Here is a 24651-nt window from a genome sequence, read left to right on the forward strand (position 1 = left end):
ACTTCCCTTTACATGGAAGCCCTCATCATCTCTTTGCTCCCTCTAGCACTGAATACTGAAGTGGTCCAATCCTGTCATAAATAAGTTGTCAGTGCATATAACCAAATATCAAAGACATACCTGCAACCTGAAGAGAGGTAGGTGTCTGCATCAAAATATCATCAGTCCAAATATGCTAAGACCATAGGGCTTGCTCAAATCCATATGGGACTTTCTTCCATCTTCACATTTTTGAACCATATCATCAAACACTGCTTCATCTTAGTTATCAAGAATGGTACTTGTATGAGGACCATATCGCTCGCAATATCAAACTGTTGCCTTCAATCTACTCCCTTTGAATAGGCAACTTCTTCAATCATCATCAAGATCATAGTTTTCTTCATGTTAGGTCATACAAGAGTATCAAATCACAGAGTCAAATTATATCAGGTTCTCATATATTACTATCATGAGAAGTCATCATTAGCTTCTTCAATGAATAAGTCGTCAATCATTCATCAAGGGTTAATGTCATGCAATTAAGGTATCTGACAAGTTTACCTCCATACAATATCAAATCTCTATTACATTATACAATCATTTTCATTAGAATTTAAAACCATTAACTCATTGCATCCATATTGTCACATTGTCAAAGTTGTTAAGTCATCACAACAACTACAACTTATCAAAGCCTTATCAAGATCAATCAAAGAGATAGTTACTTAACTAGGGAGTAGATCCCGAGTATCAATCTTACTACCACACTCTTACCATAAGGGTTACTGTGCTCATTACAAACATTGTCAGCTGTATCAAGTTAGAGCATATCAAAGTCATATTAACTGTTATTGATAAGTGCACTAGTATATCACATGTTCTAGAAATTAAATTCACTGACATATGAATGTGATAGGCATTTATCACTCAAGAAAATATATCAAGTCTTCACTGAGGGTGTTATTATTGTCATACCTCAACGCTTAACTAGTTGTCTCGATATTATTGTTAAAGAAAAACATAAGAATTATACATACCTTGTAACATTCAGATACCTTTATAAAACATACATTGTCACCTTGCAATATCAAGTTCCTTGGCCTGCTCTAGCTTCCTCTTTCTTACACCAATTTTTTCTTGCATAAGCTCTCTTTTCCTACAACTTGTAGTGCCCAAATGATCCTTAGGAAGGAACTGTTTACATCTTCATCAGGAAGTTAGAAGTATTCAAATATTCAAATGTTCATGTAAGAACAACAATAAAAAAAATGATAAACCTGAACAAAAGAAGTGTTATAAAGAAATAGGACTAGAAGGTACTTATCTTTAACAGGGTTGAAGGAAGAGATTAGCTCCCTCTTGAACCTATCCCCAAGAGTCTTCATAAGAAATGCAGTCATTCACAAAATCCCTATTCCAAGACCTTCCCTTCTTAATAATGAGGTACCATAGGTCATCAACCATATATCGCAGATATTGTCAAAGGAGGAGGTGCCTCAATTGCCAACTACCAATCCAAACACACTGTTTCCTGGAGAGAATCTAGGTTTACACTGGTTCTGTCACAAATGCTTGTACAAATTTTCACTGATCACGCTAGGGTTTCAAGATTTCAAGTCTTCATCATATCCAGGTCACACTTCTTTCAAGGAATTCTTCCAAACCCTAATTCCTCTAGCAAGGTTGCCTAGGGTTTTCTTCAAACCCTAACATTCTCTTAGGTCTCTAACATCTTTACTTCTTCATCATTTGTGTCTTCAAGGGGTGATCTCAATGACTTTTCTTTAGCTCAACTTTGAAACCATGTTAAGTTTTCTTAGGGCTTGATTGTTCTTTGCTTGAGATAATTGCATTTCATCATCTATAACTCATTCACCCCTTTAACATCTTTAGCATTATTAGCAATTATACAGAAAGAACAATAACTTCAACATTGCAGTGGAACATAAAGGAACAATAGAAGAAAAGCATACACAAAGGACACCGTGATTTTGGTCAGAGACCAGCGAAAAACCACACAAGGGGGAAAACGCATCCAAATTGTTTTTCTTCTATTAGATTTTCATCGAAAGTTCAATAGAGAGGTACAAAGTACACATGTCATCAAGCTGCCCATGGCCTATACAAGACTTGCTCACAACTTTGTTTGTGAACAACTTACATCGATAATACAACTACAGTCATCAATAACCTCATCATACTGAATATGTATCAATGTTGCTCTACCATACGGCCATACTATTACTGTGCAAAAAAGATGTCTTACATACTGTGATGATATATGATGCCTTAATTATAACTAGACTGTGATGCCATACATAAATGGACTGTGATGTTGATGATGCCATGCGTATAAATGAATTGTATTGTCAATGAGGCCATGTATATGACTGAATTGTAATGTCAATAATGCCATGACATAAAGATAAGAAGGAATGAAATCACATACATATATTACCAACATATACTACTGTAACGAAACCAACCATGCTTCTTTGCAAAGACCGAAACCAACCATAACATTGAGATGCGATATATATAACTCAGAGATGTCGTGAGTACCAACACAAAGATGTTATATGTATATATCAACTCAAGGAATCTGAACAAAGATATTATATAATTACCAACATAGAGTTGCCATCCATATATGTAATGCAAAGGTGCCATCCATATATACAATGCAAAGGTGCCATCAATGCAGAGGTGCCATACCAACACTGTGTAACAATTATAGAGTAGAGATCCGATACGAACTGCGTATAGAGTAGAAATGCCATACTGATAGCCTAACCATACGCCATTACATATAAATGTGATCATGAGCATAGTGAGATAGAGTGCGAGGTAATAAGAGTCTGAGACAAAGCGAAAGATTGTTGTCTTGTGGGTGTGAGAAGTTCTAATCCGAAAACGTAGAAGGAGAAGCATCTAAAACCCACAAAGAAATTACGCATCCGAAATCCATAGAACAAATATAGGCATCCGAAATCCACATAACCATGTGGCATTCGAGCACAGATTAAACCACAATGCCGAAATCAACAGAGATACGAGCAAGGTGAGAGAAAGGTGAGAGAACAGTCCTATAGAAATTATAGTCTTGAAGAAGAAGAACGAAGTATTGTAATAGATTAGACCTTAACCGTAGCGAAGCCTAGAAGAAACATTTGAAAACCTCAGAGGCATATGAGCCAACAAAGTACCTTTGGAGATCAACCATTTGAGGATATATATAGAGGTTTGCCAATCGAATAAGTGCCTTTTGAATTAGGCCGACATAGATAATTTGGAGGGAAGAATTCAGATTTAATTCAGATATAAATATATATGTATTTCCTTTTTGATATTTTCATGCCCAACTAATATTGTTCTCATTTAACAATGTTTTCCATTGGGGCAATAGGGCTTTCTATTTGTGACTTAGGGGTTCTATGGGAAATTCGTCCCATAGTTGCCCAAAATTCGACAGGGGGTTTTATTATTCTTCAACAAATCAAGGATTATATAAAATACTTGTCTGATGCTGGAAAGGCTTCGACAAATTGTTTCTCCTTTCCACTGACCAAATCGAACTAGGAAATCAAGAGTTTCCTATTGCAAACAAACTCATCCTTTCCTAGGGAATTCACACTTCCTCCTGCAACTCGTACTAGCTATTTGGAAAATACGAACTAGCCTCCAGAAACTCGTACTGTCTCTAGGAATCAATCTTGTGAAAGAATACTTCCTCCAACAACTCACTAAACCAACTTGTATTGCCTCTAGGGAACTATGTAGACCACTAGCAAATGAAACGAGCTTTTGGCAACACACACTGGATATACTGGCTATTCACACTGCCCATATCATCCTTCCTTCTACAAAATAATTTGACCTCTTTCCTTCTCTTAGAAAACTGAATTTCTCTAGAAATTCTCTCCTCAATCTCTCCTACTGGTGTCTCCCACACTTTCACTGCCCCCTTGCTGTCACTGCATCGACTGATCTCCAAAGGCTCCATCAATTTCCTGTTATAAAACGCCGTTGACGAATCAATGGCCACGATCTAACTCCAATTGATGGCTAAGATCATATCTACTTCTAAAAATAACTTTTCTAGAAGTCTCTGGAGCAAAACCGATTTGTCTCAATTAATCCCAATTAATTAACCCATTTCCCTAAGTTAGACTTAGGAAAATTAAGTAAATCTAGCTAATTAATTTAATTAAGGCAATTTCACTTTGAAACTTTTTTTTGGGTATTGGAGATAGTTAATCCATTGTGTTCCTTTGTTTGATAGACACCATTTGATACTAGAACACCTGTTTGAGCTACAAAAACTAAAATTCTCTCTTAGAAAGGAAGGTGTTCTCCACAACTCCCAACTTATCCCTGAAGAAAAAAAACTTTTCTTTACCCAAGGCCTTCGTCAAAATATTTGCAATTTGCTGATTTAGGAAAGATACTGTAGCTAAGCTGATCCACCTTGTACACAATCCCTATTGAAATGGTATCCAATGTCGATGCGTTTCGACCTATCATGAAAAACTAGATTCTCATAGAGCTTGATGCAACTTTGATTATCATAGTAGATACTGGTCGACTGTAGCCTCTGACCAAATAGTGCTACTAACATCTTCTGAAGCCATATGTACCAAGAGACAACTCTCGATCCAATACTAAAGCAACGCCCTGAAGTGCTTTTCCGATCCATCGCACTACCTGCCCAGTCTACATCTTTATATCCCATCAACCTGGTACCATCACCTCTAGTAAACCTCAAGCCATACTCGACTATACCTCGTAGATATGGCAGCACATGATTCACTGCTGTCCAATGTACCCTCTTAGGTTCAACCATGAGCTGACTGAGAGTGTTGAACGCCAAACAAATATCTAGCCTAGTGTTGACTAGATACATAAGAGAGCCAATAAGTTGTCTATACAAGGTGGGGTCCACTGCATCCTGCTCTGATGTATCTATCTTCCTCCAATTGGTAATTGTTGGAGTAGACATGGGTTTATAGTCCAACATCCTTAATTTCTTCAGAATTTCCATAGCATATCTCCCTTGCCCAAGGAAGATCTCCTCATTTGTCTGTCATACCTCTAGACCTAGAAAATAATGCATTGACCCCAAATCCTTCATCTCGAAGTCTGCTGCCAAGTCCCTCTTGTAGGCCTCTATGAGCCTTAGTGAGTCTGTCAAAAATAGATCATCCAAATATAACACGAGAATGAGAGGGTCACCTCTTGCTATCAAACGGTAGAGGTTAGAGTCCGTCTCACTCTTCATGAAGCCCATCTGCCGCAAGTCACTGTCAATCCGAGCTCTGGGAGCTTGCTTGAATTCGTATATCGCTCTCTTCAACCTGCATACATGAGTATCCCTCCCATGCATATTAAATCCCTTTGTATGTTCGATGTACACCTCCTCTTCTATTACTCCGTTTAGAAAAGCCTTCCTGACATCCATTTGGTGAATTTGCCATCCCATCTGTGCTACTAGAGAGATCACGACCCCGATGGAAGTGTATTTGGCCACTGGAGTGAACATCTCCTCATAGTCTATGCCCTCCTCCTGAGCAAAACCCTTGGCCACAAACCTAGCCTTGTACTTCTCTACATTGCCATCTGTAGCATGTTTGATCTTGTAGATCCAACGGGAATGAACCAATGCATTGTCCAATGGTTTAAGTACAACCTCCTACACATCGTTCAACATGATGGGGTTGTACTCATCCACCATCACATCCTACCACACCTGAATCTCTGTGACCTCTCGATAACTGGAAGGCTCACTATCAATGAGCTTACTCATCAATGCCTTATACCCTGAATACCTTTTCATTGGTCTTCTGTCCCTGGTGCTCGATCTAGGAGCTCCCACAAACTCCTGCGGATCTGTCAATGTTTGAAGCACCTCTCTGTTTCTTCTCTCATTGGTGGTGGGTGGAGCTTCATGCTCCTCAGTGTATTGTTGCTACTCCTCTTACTGTGAACTCTCCTCTACACTTGTACCTGCTGCTATACTAGTCATTGTATTCGTACTAGTGCCCTGAGACTGAGAACCCTGTTCATCCCTTGGAGCTTCTACTGGCCCACTCTGATCAGCTATTGGCAACTCACGAGACCTCTTGAAGGCTTTCTCCTCCTGGAACTTCATGTCTTGTCTCATGATAATCTTCCTACTGCTGGGAATGTAAATCCTATATGCCATAAACGTTTTGCTATACCCAACGAAATATCCTCTCTACAGTTGAATCCAACTTGGTGCATTTGTCATATGGCATGTGACAATAAAAAATGCTGCCAAAACTACTCAAGTGCTCGATTTCTGGTTTCTTTCTTGTAAATGCCTCCTCGAATGTCATCTTCCCCAACACCTTGTGAGGAACCCTATTTTGAAGATATACTGATGTACTACATGCCTCTGCCCATAGAAGTCTAGGCATATCCTGGTCATATAACATCGGCCTTACGACCCTAACCATTGTCTTGTTCTTCCTCTCAGTGACCTCATTTTGCTGTGGGTTATATGGAGCTATCCACTCTCTCTTGATGCCCTCGTTCACATAGAACTCTTTGAAATTATTTCCAACATACTCTCCTCCATTATCTGTACGAAGAACCTTAATCATCTTGCGTGTCATGTTCTCCAAAAGAGCCTTAAACTCTTGGGTGCAACTGAAGACTTTGTCCCTTGTCTTCAAGAAGTATATCTAGGTATTCTTGGAGAAGTCATCAATGAATGTTATGAAATAATCATAACCCTTGAGAGATTTCGTAGACAATGGGCCACATATATCAGATTGTATCAACTCGAGCACACCCTTGGTGCTATTGTCACTCCTAGGAAATGTTGCTTTCACAAACTTCCCAAGCACGCACCCTCTGCACACATCATTGTGTTCCATGCTAACTTCTGGAACTCTACCGTTACAATCTCCCTGAGTAGTCTAAGTGCCCCATGATGGATGTGTCCCATCCTCCTATGCCATAATTCTCCCATGTCTCTACTACTACTGCCAGTCACTAGTGCCTTTGGAGCATCCAACTGCAACTTGTATAACTTATTTCTCCTCACTCCAATTTGTTTCACAGACTTCCAATCCCAGTGCTTAATGTACACCTTCTACCATCGCAAGTAGACGTCATATCCCTTCTCTTGAAGAGCTGAAATTGAAGTCAGGTTCATGCTTAAACCTGGACCATGCAACACACCTGTAGGCTATAACATTAGTACTCTTGCCTAAATCCATCTGAAAGTAACTGTCACTCTCCCTACTGGAGTGCACTTGGACTTATTGTCCATCTGAATCTAGAAGCCCACTTCGTCTTCCTTGTAACTAGAACAATATTGTCTAATTACGGTCATGTGACATGATGCTCCACTGTCAATATACCAGACACCTGTAGATGTAGAGCTAGAGAGGCAAGCTATGAGAGCGAACTCATCCTCTAATCTCGAAGATAGCTCGTCATTGTCTGTTGAAGTTGTTGTTTGGCGCTGCCCTTTCATCTTCTTATCTCCCTTCTTCCCTCATCCTCTAATCTCGAAGATAGCTTGTCAATGTCTGTTGAAGTTGTTGTTTGCTGCTTCCCTTTCATCTTCTTATTTCCCTCCTTCCATTTCAGACGTTGACTGACATAGTGACCATTTTCGCTGCAACCAAAGCACTTGATTTTATTCACTTCCTTTTTCTTCTCTCCTCGAACCATTTGCTAGAGCCCTTCTTGGCCTTGCCCTTTTCTGCTAGAGCCATGTTCTCATCATCCTCATGCTTCTGAGGCTTACTGCTATTGCTGCCACTAACAAAACTCAGTCTAAGCTCCTCCTATGTGAAATTGCTCCACAATCAATCCCAACTTGATAGTGTATCTCATTCGTTGATCACCTGAACGAACACATCCCATTGCTTTGAGAACCCATTCAAGGTTGTTCTCACGAGTTCATCATCAGTTAATTGATCTCCGATAACTGCTAACTTGTCCTTGAAAAGTTTGAGCCTGGCGAGATAGCTAACAACTTCTTTAGTCTTATTCGTCTAAGTAGTTCTTAGCTTCTCTCTGAGAATCAACGTCCTATTCACAGTATCATTCTTGTAAAATTTTAGAATGGCATCCTACATCTTCTTCGTTGTATCCAAATCTGCGATATGTGGAATATGATCCTTAACCCGTCAATTATTATTCTTCTCACCTTGGTATCCTCCTTTTTGTATGTTGTGAGCTGTGCTTGATCTGCTCGTATAGATACAACACTGGCCACATATTCTTTGAGACCATTCTCTTCCAGCAACAAAGAAATTTTGTCTTTCCTGACACCAAAGTTTGAAGATCCATCCAATCTGTCCTGATCTCTCAATCCTGTTGAAGCCATTTATGAAAACCCTTAGAAAGTAGACAAAACCCAAATAAATCTGAAGGAGTTTGAACTAGGTGTTGTCGCACAGATTGTCACGACAACGCTCAGACTAGGGGCTGTCACCCTGATCCCCGATCTCTCCGTTTAAGCCGTCTCCCGCGGCTAAGGGGGGTAACCCTATGGGACAAAGGATGACCAACCATGGACCAGTTGGGTTGGGAGACACAACAAGGAAAAAAAGCACTTGATTGATTTTAGAAGTTAATGTACCAGTGCCTTATGGCGTTAATGATGTTTATCAAATGCTGCAAAAATATGAACTTTGTAATTCCATCATTAACTATTATTTATCATCAAATAACCCAAGCAAAATGCAAGATATTCAACAAAAGTACAACGCCTTAATAATGATCCAGCGATTAAAATTTCAAAAGATAAATGCTTTAATTAATCATGCAAATTTAAATGCTAACCAGTTATCACTTTCATATAGCTAATCTTCAAATGAACATTTAAACATGTTTAACGACATAAAAATGATAAACATTAATCCCACATCAAAAATTTATTAACCTTAGCGAAATATGCAAAAATTTGGAAACGTGACAAAAATATGCTAAGACTAAATGCGACACAAAATATTTCAAACAACTTTTATGTGTTTTGTAAATTTTTTATTTTTTATTTTTATTTTTTATGATTTTAAAATTCTAGATTTAAAATCAAATATAGAACAAAGCTAAAGTCTAAAGTATCTAAAATTAAAGAAACTAATCTAAACTAAACTAAAGGGACCTTTTATGCTTTTTTGATATTATTTTTAAACTAAAACATAAAACAAAACTAAACTAAATTAAAAAAAATAAAGATTAAACTATACTAAACCTAAACCACAAATATAGCTGCTGATTTTATAAAGTTAGAAATTAAGTAAAAGGGAAGAACGAATTTATATTTTTTTATTTTTTTGATAAAAGAAACAAAACAAACTTAAATTAAAATTTTAATAAATCTAAAACTAAACAAAAAATTTAATAAATCTCAAGCTGATGTATATCTAAAACTAAAAGTAAAAATTTTAATTCTTAAATGAAACAAAACTAAAAAAATATACGCTACCCTAAACAATCGAACTATTCATAAGCAAACGTATTGTTGTGTTTTTTTTTTACTGCAGGTTTTGTGACGGCGGGTTCTGAGGAGAGCAGCCATGCAAGGGATGCTGTGTGATGTTGCTTCGACAACAACGTGGAAGCTTGGAAGCTGGCAGCCAGCAGCTCTGTGATTTTGAAGATAGGCAATAACGAGGGGAGCTAAGAGAGAAGAATGTGACTGCGGATTGGAACGCAGGTTTGGGGGCTGCGTGGATGTGAAAGTCAGATTTGGCAGTGCACAGGGGAGATGGGAGCGAAGTAGCATGTGCAGAAACGCAAATTTGTTCGCTGCTGTATGTGCAGCGATGAGGAAGGGAATGGCAGCGGGATGAGTGACTCACAACAGCCGCAGAGAAGGATGGATGCAGCGAAGGGAGTTTTGTTGGTAATGGGTGGAGATGGTTGCGTGAAGATGGGCAGCGTGGAGCTCCAGTGGATGGGTTCGATGGCAGCGTAAGAATGTGGATTGAGGAGGAAGCTACTGCTTAGGTGGGATAAGTAGACGTGGGGCAGAAATGGAGGCAGAAAACACGCAGATGAGGAAGGGAGCTGGAGTGGTGTGCAGACAGTGGATGGAGGACGCAGTTGAATGTTGCGTGGAGAGAGATGAGAGAAGGCAGCGTTGCAGATCAGGTGACGGCCAGAAGAGAGGCAACAGTTCTGAAGGAGCTGAGCAAAAAAATAGCAGCGAAAAGACTGAGGATCTTTTGCAGGCCCAGGGCAACACATAAAAAATTTCGAACAAATTTCCCGCAAATAATGAAACCTCAGACAACAGATAAATGGATTGGAAACCCCTCTTAAGATTTACCAGGGCTCTTAAAAATTTGAATCAGCTGCTTCAGATTGTTTGATGAAAACCCTGCAAAATTTTCAAGATGTGTACTTGCAACCTGCGAAAACCAAACACCCAAAAATAAAATGTGCAAGGAAAAAACCTAAAACCCTAACAAAAAATCTAAAGTGGTTTGGCCGAGAACTCCTAACGCCCGATAAACTCAAAACTAAAGATATCCTGCACAGCTTAAATCAACCATTAATCATAGAGGGAGAAAACAACAGTGAAATTCAGATCAAATGGAGATACCTGCCATTATATTTCAGAGATTAAACTATCATCCAAACCCTAGAGATTAGACAAGATACCTGTGCCTAAATCAATCTTCATCAAGCTATCATCAATGGCTGAAAATAAAATTATGCAGAAAAATAAAACATCTTACAGCATTTCAAGAAGAGTAACACTAGCAAGATTTTCAACCCTAAAGTCTTTCTTTATTGCTCAAAAAATGACTACAAGAGAGCTTTCTTTAGCACACGACTCTCAGATCGAATGATCTCAAATGACCCCTAACAGCCTATTTAAAGGAAAAATTCCCAACGGCTAGTTCGAGTGATCCATGTCAAACTAATCTCGACCGTTGATGAGGATCAAAATCCCTTTTAATCTCATCCGTCGAAATTTTAAATGCATTTTAATATATTAAAAAAGTAAAACTTTGCATTTATTTTCTCAAAACTTTGACTTATTATTTTATTTGTTTAATTTGTTTAATTTTTTTTATTATTTATATTTTTTATTATTTTTATTTTTGGACCCTCGAACTTAGCCTTTGGAAAAATCACCTAGGACCTAAGACTTAGGACTTATGAGGGGATAAAACATTTTTATAACCCTCAAGACACTTTATATCATGACTTTTACAATTTTACACCTCAAGGGGGAAAACCCATTTGACATAGACCCTCATAGACCACCCAGTTCTGTGACGCATATAATCTAGCAGATCAAGCAAAATTAAAATAACCTAACCAAATAATTAGGATTATTCCCGAATCTCTTTTACATAGACTCGAAGCACACTAGGATTCCCCTAAGATTCTAATGACAAAATCCATTCCGGCTTTGGAGTTAGGCTGAAGGAAAACTTTGCCGATCATGGATCGATGAGACAAAAAACATTCCGAAACGTAGATTATCGCTAGAAATTAAGTTTGCTTAGGCAATTTACATACATGACTCAGATCTGCTAAGATTATTTACAATTTACACATGTAGACTGGGTTTACAACATAACATGATCACGCTGATGATGACAATCGAATGGCACGGACACGTCGATCAAGCACTATCCCTTTTCTGAAAAAGGGGGTGTACTGCTATGGGTAGTTGACACATAGTGGTCAACACTAGGTTTTATAAACCCTCGATTTCTCTTCTCGTGCCCTATGCTGAGCTTCTTCTGCCCTCAAACCTGTGCTTCACTGAGTTACTCTGATAGTAGATACCATATGAAAATTCTATTGCAGTTATTGGTTAATATTCTTCTATCATTGCAAATTATTTATCTGTTGGAAACTAAGTCACCGGATTTGTCCTAAACCCCCTACGAATCCCGAATCCAGCGAATTCGACACGATTCGGTTCGGATTCGTGTCCAAATCATATGACACATCGTGTCCGTTTCCGACACGTCGAATCCGAGGTCGTGTCACGATTTTTAAAAGCGTGTCGCGATTTTGGGACACGTGTCCTGTTTCCAGGACTCGCTAAGCTCAGTGCGGGAATGAAAAGGGCGTGTTTGCTCATTAATATTTTCATTTGGCAAGTGATTTGTGCTGTTGCAGCAAGGAGTAGAGCATTTTGGCAGCTTCATGATCAAGTCTAGGCCCTAGTATTAACATTCTCCTTAATCTTCATTTTCATCCTTTTACTTAAATTTTTAACATTACCATGAAATGACTCAGGATGTTTGAGAGTGGTTCTGGCCTCATTGGATTTCATATGAAGAAAGTAGAATTTTAGATTTCATTCAAAATCCAGCAGACTTATCAGTTTTTCAGGATTTTAGGGTTGGGGGATTGCAATGTTTCCATTGAATTTTGTCATGTATTAGGGTATGGAACTCGTATTTAATCAAGAGCACCAAACCAAGAGCTTCTGAATATGTCGTTCCCGCTCCCGTTTTCGCTCCCGCTCCCAAGTAACACTGTTCCTGATGATATGGGTCTGGACACCACTGTTGAGTTGGCATTGGCCAACATGGATCTCAATGATCCAGTGCTAGAGCCTGTTAGATTTGATGACTTAGAGGGGTCAACCTCCATACCAGCAGATGCAGAGGCGACTATGGATACAGGGGAGGAGGAGGATGCAGAGGAGAGCAGTGGGGACCATGATGATGGGGACAGTGATGCTGATTGATGCCTTGAGGCTTGTATACCTGTAGTTGTTTTATATTTTCTATTTCTATTTGCCATTGGCATTGCACCAACACTACCTATGTAACACATTTTGATTTGATGACTTAATGAGAAAACTACAGTTGTCAGTGTGTTTATCTTACTATCTTGTAGTTGTAAGTTGTCTTTCAATTATGAATTATGAATCATGATTTAAATTTTTAATAGATTTATCATTTATGTGTGCAGTACCACTGACATTTATTTGAATTTTGTATGTACTATGCATGCTAATAGCTATAGATGAAGATCTATGTTTGAAATCAATAAATTTGTATCATTAATTAAAATTTGTGTAAGAAATATGATAATATCTAATTTTTAATATATATGTATATTTTTTAAATATATTTAATAAAATAATATATAACATGTCCTAACGTGTCCTATTGCGGGGGGTCGGCGTGTTCGAATTCGACACCACGAATCTCGAATCCTACGTGTCTCGAATCCCCGTGTCAGGTGACTTAGGTTGGAAATTAATTCACGACAAATATTGAATGAAAACACAACTACAGTTTGACCAAAAAATTAATCACAGGCACTGAGAAAATAACGCACATAAAATTTGACACCCGTATTTTTGGACAAACTGTCCTTGGAAAATGTTGGAAAAGTAACTAGGTTAGGTCTTCATCAATTTATATTTCATGTAAAAGAAAAGGAATTGTATTTAAGCATGGGTTTCATGCTCAAGTCTAGTTCAAGCATGTTCTTCATGCTTCTAGGTTTTGATTAAGTCAAGGAATTAAGTTTGAGTCAAAGTCCATTTGGACTATTTGTAAGAAAAAGGAAAAGAATTTGTTTAATAAAAAAGAGTCAAATTAACCTCCGTAAGACCAAGTCATCCCTTTAGATGGTCAAGTCGGCTCACTCAAATGGATGTGTTTGTTCGCATGTAAGAACAACTATTTATAGGTGTGAATCCTCCACCAAAACAGAAGAAAGTTCGTGGATTTTTTTGAAGAAAGATATGTGAGTTCCTGTAAGAAGATATGTGAATTATTCAGTAGCAAATTTCGTGGTATTTCTCAAGGAAAGTTCGTTGAAGTTGTTTTTAGCAAGTTCGTGGGTGAAGACAGACGAACAAGTGTGACTTTTTTGTGGAGTAGATGAAAGTTTTTCTATGATCAGAATTCTGTGAAACAAATCGAGTTATATGTATTATTATTTATTATCCAATTTTAAGGTCACGACCAAGCCAAACACCAAATTGGTGTATGAGACCCCCTTGTTTGTGGGACAAGGGACCCACCTCCGCACAACGATTTGATAGCTAAGTCTACGAAGGCATACATACTCTACCCCCTCTCGTTTTGAACCTGTGACCTCTTAGGAGGAAACACATGGTCTTAACCATTAGGCCCACTCAAGTTGTATGTGAGCTAATGATGACTGTAAGTGCGAGCTGTAGTATCTATGATATGCGAGCTATTGGAGGGATGTAAGTTCCATGAAATATAAGCTATAGGAAGGACAAAAGATCTCTGTGGGACAAGGGAGTTTGTGACAGATCAAGCTATCTTATTGAAGATTTATCTTGATAGATAATGGAGGGCTAACTTGGTGCTTGGAGGAGGTCTTGGTTTTTGGGTCTTGGAGGTCTCATTTGGATATGATTATATAAGAAGAGGATTGTTCGGGTTTTCCCCAATTGTTGGGTTTTGCCTTGGCTTGGAGCCTTTATCATGTATTCTTTGTGTCTTTGTGATCTTCATGTTTTGATAGTTGCTTAATTAAGAAGAATAACTAAATAATCAAAACCCAACAAAATATTACAAATAATTATCAAGTAAGGAAAATCAACATTAATCTACAAAGACATTGATTTTCCAACATGGTATCAGAGCTATGGTTAATGGATGGAGATTGAAGATTACTTTCTGTTGGCATCATTGTAAGTAAAAGACTTATGGCCCGCATATAATAATTTGGCACTATATACACTCTGATCAATGGTACAATTTCAGGCTTATATTGATGGCATCTGTGGCCTATTACAAGATTATTATTCTATGGATTGGATGAGTTCATATACCTCCTATCTCTGTGAACTAGACGCTTTCCTGTAGCATCTTGGACAATGGCATGATCTCTGTTAACCTATGTGATGTGAAAGGTTCATTATCTATGTGATGCAAAGACTGAGAAAATCAAGAGAAGAACAAGAAACAAGTTCCTGCACTCTATAACATAAGGGACACTACAATGAAGTTATAAAACACTACAAGTTCTTGCACTCTACAAGTTCCCGCACACTACAATTTCCTGCATGTCATGAAGATATAAAACTCATCTATGGAAGCAGAAATATCTGCAAAGAAGTTGTGACAAATTATGAAATAAGTTATAATAAGAAGCAGTTTTGAAGGACCATCCACAAGTGCATCATATCAAAGAAAGGACAAGCACGAGACCACAAGTCTCAAGAAGTACTTGTTTGCCAGAAAGAAGAAGGACGAGGTTGATTTCTTTATAGTGTTCTGGCATACTGATTTCAAGGAGCGTTGTTTGTGAATATTCTGAGCATAAGTATGTTCATAAAGTTTGTGATAATTTGTTGTGATTAGTTCAAGTGTATTTCAAAGCTACAGGAGAGGGTCGAGACCTCTGTTAATCCTGGAATATAAACCTTAGTTGAGGCTTGTTGCACCCATTTTTTCAACATTCGAAGGAAGCTTAAAGGAAAATTTTCAAAGATTAGAATCATCAACCAACAATTCTTATGTCATTGTAAGCCCATTCTACAAGTTGTAATGTAAATCATGCTATTAGGATTGTGTATTTATGTAACAACCTAGGTAAGCTTGTTATTTTGGCGACGAATTTCATCCTAAGAGGTCTTTCGTCTCATTGGTTCGTTTGTGTTTCTAAACACAGATGATCAGCAAAGTTTTTCCCTCCAACCTCACCCCAAAGCTAGGGTGGAATTTATCGTCGAAGTCTTAGGTGAGTCCTAGTGTTTTAGTAAAGTCTTTTGTAAAAGTAATTTGGGAATAATTTAAGCTAATTGGCTAAATTATTTTATTACAGATCACTTGGTCTACTAGGTCATATTGTGTCGTAGAATTGGGTGTGTGTTTTGAGAGTCTATAACGAATGGTTATTCCCCCTTTGAGGGTTGAATTTGTAGAATCTTATGTAAAATATTTTAGTGCATAGTTCCTCATACTTAAATACCTAGCTAAAATATTTGAGGGTGGAAAAATACTTAATCCCCTCATGTGTCAATTAATTATTTTTTCTAGTAAAATTAAAATTAATTCTTAAGCCATAAAATTAATTAATTTAAGTAAAAAATTAAAATGTTAAGGAAATTAAATTCCCCAAGTGGAAAAATTCGTGGGTCTAAAAGAAATTAAGTTTTGTGGACCCCCCACCAAAGGAATATTGGATATTTCAAGAAAAATTGGACACTTGGACCTTGGTGGTTTAGTCAAAGTCAATTTTTGAGGAAATTAGCTCAAAATAATTATTTTTGAGCTAATAAAAAATGGCTTTAAGGAGAATTTCGAAAATTACTCAAAAGTAAATATTTTCCAATGTAGAAAAAATCGAAGTCGGGATTAAATCGGCAAGGGTCCAAAAGTTGAAAAACTCGTTAAATTTGGGAGTTTTTTTAAAAAGTTGGTAAAAAGTCGGCAAAATTAAAAAAACACAAAAATATTCATTTATTTTTATTTTTTTTAACATCTATTGTATCCACAACATTTAATAAATGCATTTCCACATAAACATGTAAAGAAAGCTAATATATAATATGTATATGAAGTCTAATGCTACATCACATATCAAAATAGTGAATCAAGTTCTGAATCTTGAGTCTTGTTTGAGTCTCAACTCTCGAGTCAAAATATCAACAAAAAATATAATAAATGTATATCATGAGTCATCTAAAAGTCATAAAGTAATCAGTCACTGAGGTCCTCTTCCCCTTTTACGGGAATAGGAAATGTCTTTGCCTTTTCTTCTAGAGGAAGAAGACCCAGCCCCTGGAAATATTAATGGAGTCAGTCATCCTCTAGAAGCTGATGAAAGAGGTGGCCTTTGTCCTATGCTGTTGCTGCCCATCCTAGATGGTGTCATCTCCTCCTTATCATCCTCATCCAGCTTTGCCTCCTGACCCTGATGTTGCTCCTCCTCCTCTACCTCTAGCTCTCCCTCCCCTGCAACTACTACCTCCTCTAGATCCACACCTAACCAATCCAGGATTGAGTCCATGGTCGACCTCTCAGTCTCGACCCTCCATGCAGCGGTGGTATCAATATTGTCCAATGAGATGGCTTCCACATTAGTAGGTGTCTGAAGTTGTCTCACCCACAATCAAAGATTGTCGTAGACGTAGACCATGTCATTGAGGCGTTGGGACTCTAAGCTGTATTAGGGTCATAGATTGTAAATTAGTAATTAGAAAATTTAAATATTAAATATAATCAAATGAATTCAAAAAATTTAATTGGAATTTTTTTACCTGTTGTGCTTTTTGCTATGTATTTTGTCAAATACACTCTAGTTGCGCTCACACCCAGAGGAACTGCATGTTTGGCTGAGCACTCGAATGGAAAGCTTTTGGAGATGGGGTACTCTGGCACCATAGCTTGTCCACCAAGCATCTACAAGTTAAAAGAAAAATGAGAATCATAGAAAAAAATATTGAAATTCTAAATTTGAAAGTTTGAAACAAACTCAAGCTTACCAGGCATTTTGGTCGTCCTATTCTTAATAGCCATGGTAAAACCAAATGTGCCACCTCCCATCCTATATACCTCCATTTCTTTAGAAATATCTTCACGTTCTTGCTCAGATGACACCATCCTCTCGACAGAAGTGAAGAATCCGTCCATCACTTCGGCATCAAATCTGAAACCACATGTGTAAGCAAATGCGGGGTTGAGGTAGATACCTGTAGCATGAATGGGGCGATGGAGGGTATTGTTCCATCGCTCATCAATCACTCTCCATATGACCTGTTGTTTCTCTAACCCCTCGTCTCCCTTATCTTCATAATAAGCACGAATGGCTTCTTTGGCCCTATCCATGGCCTCATACAAGTAGCCCATTGTAGGCTTGTCTCCATCAACCAACCGAAGAACCCTTACCAAAGGTTCTGAAATGGCACACACCTCCTCTACTCCTGCCCAAAAGCTCTGATCATATGAAACTAGTCTGCATATGCCCTCTCCCTCTGGTTTGCGGCTAATAGATAAAGCACGCCAATCCGGTGAAAGAAACATGCTCTTCACATCCCACATAGAATTCAACAGAGACTGAAGAGATATGAAAGTAGTGGAAAATTGTGTAATGGTAGGACGCACCAACTCTTTTTTTTTGGTGATTTTTCTCATCAAGCTAAGCACAGATGCATGATTATATATAAAGTTTGTTATGCTCCTGAATGATTCAACAATATCCCTCACAATAGGAATCTTACCTATATCCTCCAACATCAAGTCAATGCAATGAGTAGCACAAGTTGTCCAAAACAAGTTAGGATACCTCTCCATAAACAATTTACCAGCTGCAACATAATTTGCAACGTTGTCCGTTATGACTTGGACAACATTGCTTGGGCCTACTTCTTGAATGAAGATGTCCAAGAACTCACATAATGTACGTGCATCTTTAATGTGTGCAGATGCATCAACAAATTTCATAAACATTGCCCCCTTGGGACAACTAACCAAGAAGTAAGAAGGGTCCTACCCTTTTGGTCAGTCCAACCATCTGACATGACTATGCATCTAGTTTGTTCCCATGATGCCCCAAACTCCTCCAATCTAGAAGTGCAATCAGTCTTTTCATCTTGATGAAGAGGCCTTCTCAATTCTGCAAAGGTGGGCGCTTTGTACCCCGAGCCAACGACAACAACAACATCAAACATAGGTTGGTAGAATGGTTTTGTCTTGGCAATGTTGAAAGGAACATCACTCCATAGAAGACATTTACTGACCAACCTGTCAGCTTCTGCCTTTTCCTTTTTTTTAGGTGTTGATTTGATGCCAGGTTGTGCACCAGGTGTGGTTTTAGGAACAAAAAAAGATGAGATAGATGAGGGGTTGGGACATATGGGTGAGGAAGGTTATGCTGAAGGAGCACTGCCATTCTCAATTCCCCCCACTTTTGAGGCCCCCACAAGTTGGAATTTTAGTGTTGCCTTGGTGTCTTTTCCCTCCTCTTTATCCATCAACGATTGAATGGCTAGTCGGATGATTTCTGGAGATGTATTTGGGCAAAGGCCAACATTTTTCCCCGGAATTTGCCCCAAATGGAGTTTCAATCTGTTGATACCTCCTAACATATGCTTGCCACACAAATTGCAAGTCAAATAAATTCTATTGATCCCCCCATATTCGGGTATGGTATCAGGTTCACCATATTCCCACATAGCGTCCAAAAGCCTTGGCATTTTGTTTTAAACTTTGAACTTGAATTTAAACCTGGGCACAAAAAAAATTGAAACAAATTAAAAATTTACCGTCACATAAGAAGCAAACACAAATGCAATAGTTGATTTTAGATTTTAAATGCCTCTTCTCGGTCACTTGAAAACACTCAGATTCAGTAAACAAGGGTGTGAATTTTTGTCGTTTTATTCTTGAAAGTTGAAGTTTTGCTTCATTCTAGATTCTAAACAATGTTTCCCTTTCAAAATTACAGGAAAAAATAAGATATAAACAAACTAATAGAATTATAGAGAATTATAGAAAGATTTAAGAAGCCATTTGTGTAAAAAAACTAAGAGTGAAATTAAAATACATACCGAGCAACAACAATTCGGCTCTTTGAATCTCTCACGTTGAGCAGTGGCCAATCTCCAAATCCCCACCTCAAAACTTGCAAATATTCTCCTCTAGGGCAATGGCAAACAAGTATGAATCTCCACAACGTCGAATGGAAGAAAAAACTACAGCAAATGCTATTATTTTTGTCCTTTTCAGCCTCTTTATCTGCGGCCAAGAAGGACTACCGACTTTTTGGGTCGACTACTGATAAAATCGGGCATAAAACGATTTAATTGCGATTTTTTTTTCCGGGACTGAAAAAGTCTACAAAAAATCAGCCGATTAAATAGTATTGTTGAAAAAATTGCAATTTTGGGATTTAATCCCTATTTTTTGCAGACTTTTTCCACATTGATATTTTCGACGGAAAAAGATTAAAAAATCATAAAAAAGATTTATCGACGCTCGAGATTATTTTGATGGGGATCAAGCCAACTAGCTGTTATTTTCCACTGAATTTCTCTATAAATAGAAGACATTTTGCTTCTATTTTTATCTGGATCTTGAATTCTGATCTGATGTAACTTTGTAAAAGCTGGTGTAAGGTCACTGTTCTACTGGGAACGTTTTGATCATCATAATAAAAGACTTTGGGGTGCAGTTCATGATGTCTTTGTCTGATTGATTTAAGGGATGTGCATTCCTATATTGTGCTTTAAATATTAATTAAATCTTTATTTCATTTGTAGATGTTTGTAGTGGCTACAACCACCCTCCAAAATTTTGCTGTAGCTTCGTTTTGGAGCCTCCCTACCAACCATCCTTAGTAACATGTCTTGCACTATCATGTACATGGGCTTCAACTGAGTTTCAAAGGCTTGCCAGCATGTGCATGTCAACTTGCCTGTCTCCTATCACAGGCTGCCTTTCCGGACTTAGGTTATTTTTTGGCTGAGATGTTCACTCAGAAAATTGCGCAATTCTGGAGGGGAACCAACCTTCCCTCTAGAAATTGCGCAATTGTGCTGGGCTCCAAAATTACGCAATCCAGCCAGGCAACCCTCCTTTAGAAAACTGCGCAATCCAGCCAGTCATTGGGCTTCAACCCAGAAATTGTGCAATTCTAGGAGGCAGTGACTTGCTGACCTCAAAAATTGCATAATGCTTGAGGGACAGGCAACCCTGGTCAGCCCAGAAACTGCACAATTCCCTTTCCCAGGCATGCAGACTACTGCATGTGCCTTCAGGTTGATCGGTTCCCTCCGGGACTAGCAATCCTGATTTGCATGCATGGGTTGCTTTTCCTGAAATAGCAAAAAGCAACATGCAAAAAGAATCCCTAAATTTTACGGATCTATTTTTAGCAACTAGAGATTACATGCAAAGATCGTTTTAGAAACTTCCCTCCAAGTGTCGTTTTTTCTTGGATTTGTGGCATGCACGTCATAAGCCTCAAACTTATTTATTCAACATTGTAAAGCTCATTCCTCACATCGATCTTGGAGGTTTGACATCCCACAACACATCTAAGAGTCTTCGGCACATTCAACTCAACTGTTTTTGGGTGACTCTTCTTTTCATGTCATTTACTGCTTTTCTGTCACTTTTCGTATTTCGCTTTGTATGAATGCTGTTTGCTTGGTTTTGTTGAACACTCGCTGTCGGTTTAATGAATATTAGCTTGTAGAAGCACCATTTCAGTTTTTATTTAGAATCTCACAACTGTCAAATGCATGACACTGTTTTGCACTTACAGTCATCGTTGCGGCGACTTGTTTCACACACATGCATGCATTCCCGTTTTCTGAATCATGCATTCACTGTTTGCATGCATGATCATTCAATCTTGCTTACACTTAGTCTCGCTATGCATTCAAACATTCTCATGTTTTCAGTCGCCCGTCGGTGGGTATGGGCTGCCTTAGCATGGACCTTGCCTTGCCTATACAGAAATGCGCATTTATGGAAGTGAAGGCTCTGCCTTCCCTCCAGAAATTGTGCAAACTTGGCCAACACTGATCTCCAGGCTTGCATTGCGCAATTCTGGGAGGAAGTGCCTTGCTGACCCATAAAATTGCGTAATGTAGTCTCTGGGCATGCATGCCCTTGCTGACTGAAACTGCGCATTGCACAGTTTTAGCCCTCAGCAGGCAGACTGGACTATGCATTGTGCAGTTACAGCAGTCAATCAGCCTCCTAATAGCTCGGACTGTGCTTTGCGCAGTTTTGGCAGTCAGTCTCCGAACCTCCCAGTGAAAATTATGCAATCTTTATTGCCAGTCACCAAGGTATGTTGCATGTCAGTCCTCAGATTTGTTTTGGCTTTTAACTGATAGATTGCTTGCCATGAGTGTTGCTATGTCTCCAGGTATAGCAGGTGTTTGTTCGTCTCTCAGCAGTACAGGTACAATGGCCTCCAAGAGAGCAGGGTCAAAGGACACCATTGGAAGTGAAACTGGAGATGCAGTTGAACAAGTGTTTATGGGCCTGCCCGTTTACGAAGACACCAAGCTGGTCATAGACAGAGACATCAAGATGAAATGGTAGGACATCAACGATACATTCTCAGGCACATTTGAGGAAGATCTGGAAGACCGCAGGGTCTATGTCAACATCCACAAATCTGGCTTGTACTAGATTGCATGCAGGTATCCCGCGTTTCCATGCGTGGACATGATACATTGGATTGTCTTGCACACTAATCCTGAGACGATGATGTTGAGTAGTGTTAGCGGGACAGAGCTTGCTACCTTCAGGGCGAAGGACTATCAGGAGATGTATCACTTGCCACAATCGGTGATCACAATGGAGAAACCCTTCAGCACACGCAACAACGCAAACTCCAGAGATATCTTGAAGAGTTGGGTGAAAGAGCCAACCAAGTTTAGGACAACACCTAGTCTGGTTTACAAGACGAAGATACTGCGAAGGCATATCAATATTTGGTCATCTTTGCATACCACTTATACGACCAAGAGAGCACAAAGACCTTTCCGCGAAGCTGGGTGATTGTGTTGGACCAACTGGCCAGCAAAGGAAGGCCATGCAACTGGTCCGACATGTTGGCTCTCAGGTTGAAGGAACAGGTGATAGGAACCCGATATCCGCCCAAAGGTCAGCAAGTAGAGATATACAGGTTCGCTTATATTCTAGATGCAATATGTGCCTGACAGCAGTTCCCAGGTTTGAATTGGGCATGGACACCTTCAGTGATCTGAAAATGAGATCTTAGATTATTTTTAAGGTATTACAGACTCATGTGCATGGATTTGCCTACATTACTTAGTGCAACGGATTGAAAAGATTGCGAATAATGTAGACAATGAGCAATAAAGAAGCATAATAGACACACACACATAACACAACAAAATAATCAAGGAGTTCACCCAATACTCCTGGGCTACGTCTCCAGGTCCAACCTTCAGTGGTGACCTCTCTATTATGTCTTCAAGAGCAGAATTTTACAACAGTGAGCTCAATTTGAGTCTCAACACAACAAGAGCAAACAACAAGGCTTTACTTAGATCCCCCAAGTCTTTTTGAGTACATAGACTCTCCCTCTTGCTTTCTGTCTCTGTTTGAGCTCTATCTCAGCATTGCCTGCGTCTGTTTCTGTCATTCTGTGGCTTTAAGGCCAATTGGCGCTGTCTGTTCGTTTCCTCTTCTCGGGCTCTCTGGCTCTCGGCCTTTGTCTGCTCAAATCCCCCTCTGAGCATTAAACAATCATTTGTTAACATCTTCAGGGATGGTGGCCACCTGTTATGCAACGAAAGGGACCATCGGGCCTTTGAAATTACCAAAAATAGTGTTCTCTATTTACACAGAGAAATACACTAAAAACACAGGAAAATTTGCCAAACTGCTGTTTATCAGACTTCAAATATCCTTAAATCTGCTCTATACTCCTATCGGGTCCGCCTATAATCGCTATCGCAAGTCGCAATGCCCCTGTGTTGTGGTTCCCTTTGGATTTGTAAAAATACGTTAAAACATTGAAAATCTGACGAAGGGCTTTATGGCGGACTTCAAATAATTATGCAGCGATATTTACAAACCCTTTCGGGTCCGGTTTCACCGCATCGGCACATTCCCTTCGCGTTTTCGTTTATTTAACGAAAATGCGACAATACATAGAAAAATGCCATTTATCGGATCTCAAAATATATTAAATTTGGTCCATAACCCCGTCGAGTTCGGCTATCGCAAGTCGCATATACATATGGCCCCGCTCCTTTGTATTACTCCGACGCGATTTTGCGATGCGACTTGTCGCAATTGCATATCGCATAAGCCTCGGGCCATTGGTAAGCGCTTCCCTTGTGTTTCTCCAACACGATATTGTGAGTTAACCTGGGCCGTTGATCTGTGTGCTTGATCGACAGTCCTCGTTGACCGCATTGATCGCTGTCACAATATTTATGTGGTAGCCTCTGATAGCCTCTGCCGATTGCGATATGCCGATCGGATCTGGACCGTTGATTGGCCAGATCCGACGACTCCTGTGCATTGTTCCTTTTACCTCCGATATGCCTTATTTCACTGTTTTCTTCATGTTTTTGCCTCCCGATAGTGTAATTTGACATTTCTAAAAGTTCTCCTTTTGCGATAGTTTTTGGATTTTGAAAACTTAGAGGGTGTTTTGGATCCATTTTGGATCATGCCTTCCCACTGTAAAAGCTTTTGGACCACCAAAAGTTGGTTTTTAAGCATTGATCAAGTGAGGATACAACTTCCTCACTTGTCCAATCTCTATCCATCGTGCACTGCTTGGTTTTGAACCTTTGAGTCCGATTCTGAGGTACTCAACATCCCCTCTGCGCGTAGTTCTCACCTTCCTGTCCAGAACTGTATCTTCCTGCAACTCATTGAGATATTCAGGCAACATATCATCAATAGAAGGCAACTGACTTTGCTCTTCAGGATCTTCAATCAATGAAGGTTCAAACAGTCTCAAGCTTTCTACATTAACTACTGAATAGATGTGCATGTAAGCTGGTAAATCAAGGCAAAAAGCGTTCTCACCAATTTTCTCAAGTATCTTGAAAGGCCCATACTTTATTGGCTTTAGCTTCTTACCTTCACGTTGCATTTTGTCTTTGTTGATGTACAGCCAAACTTGATCACCAAGTTGGAAGCTATGCTCAATTCGATGCTTATCATGCCTTGCCTTATACTTGGCCTGGCTTCTTTCCAGCTGTTC

The 24651-nt window shown here is 39.0% G+C and overlaps 1 protein-coding gene across 3 annotated transcripts in view; it reads left to right on the top strand.

The window, feature by feature from the left end:
- Positions 1-24651, top strand: part of LOC149257456 (FAD/NAD(P)-binding oxidoreductase family protein) — a 398477-nt gene that overhangs the window by 244539 nt on the left and 129287 nt on the right. The window lies entirely within an intron of this gene.

The sequence above is a fragment of the Pinus tabuliformis genome, chromosome 6 (genome assembly GCF_031772625.1).
Source record: "Pinus tabuliformis cultivar Carrire ecotype Pingquan chromosome 6, CPIR1, whole genome shotgun sequence".
NCBI lineage: Eukaryota > Viridiplantae > Streptophyta > Pinopsida > Pinales > Pinaceae > Pinus > Pinus tabuliformis.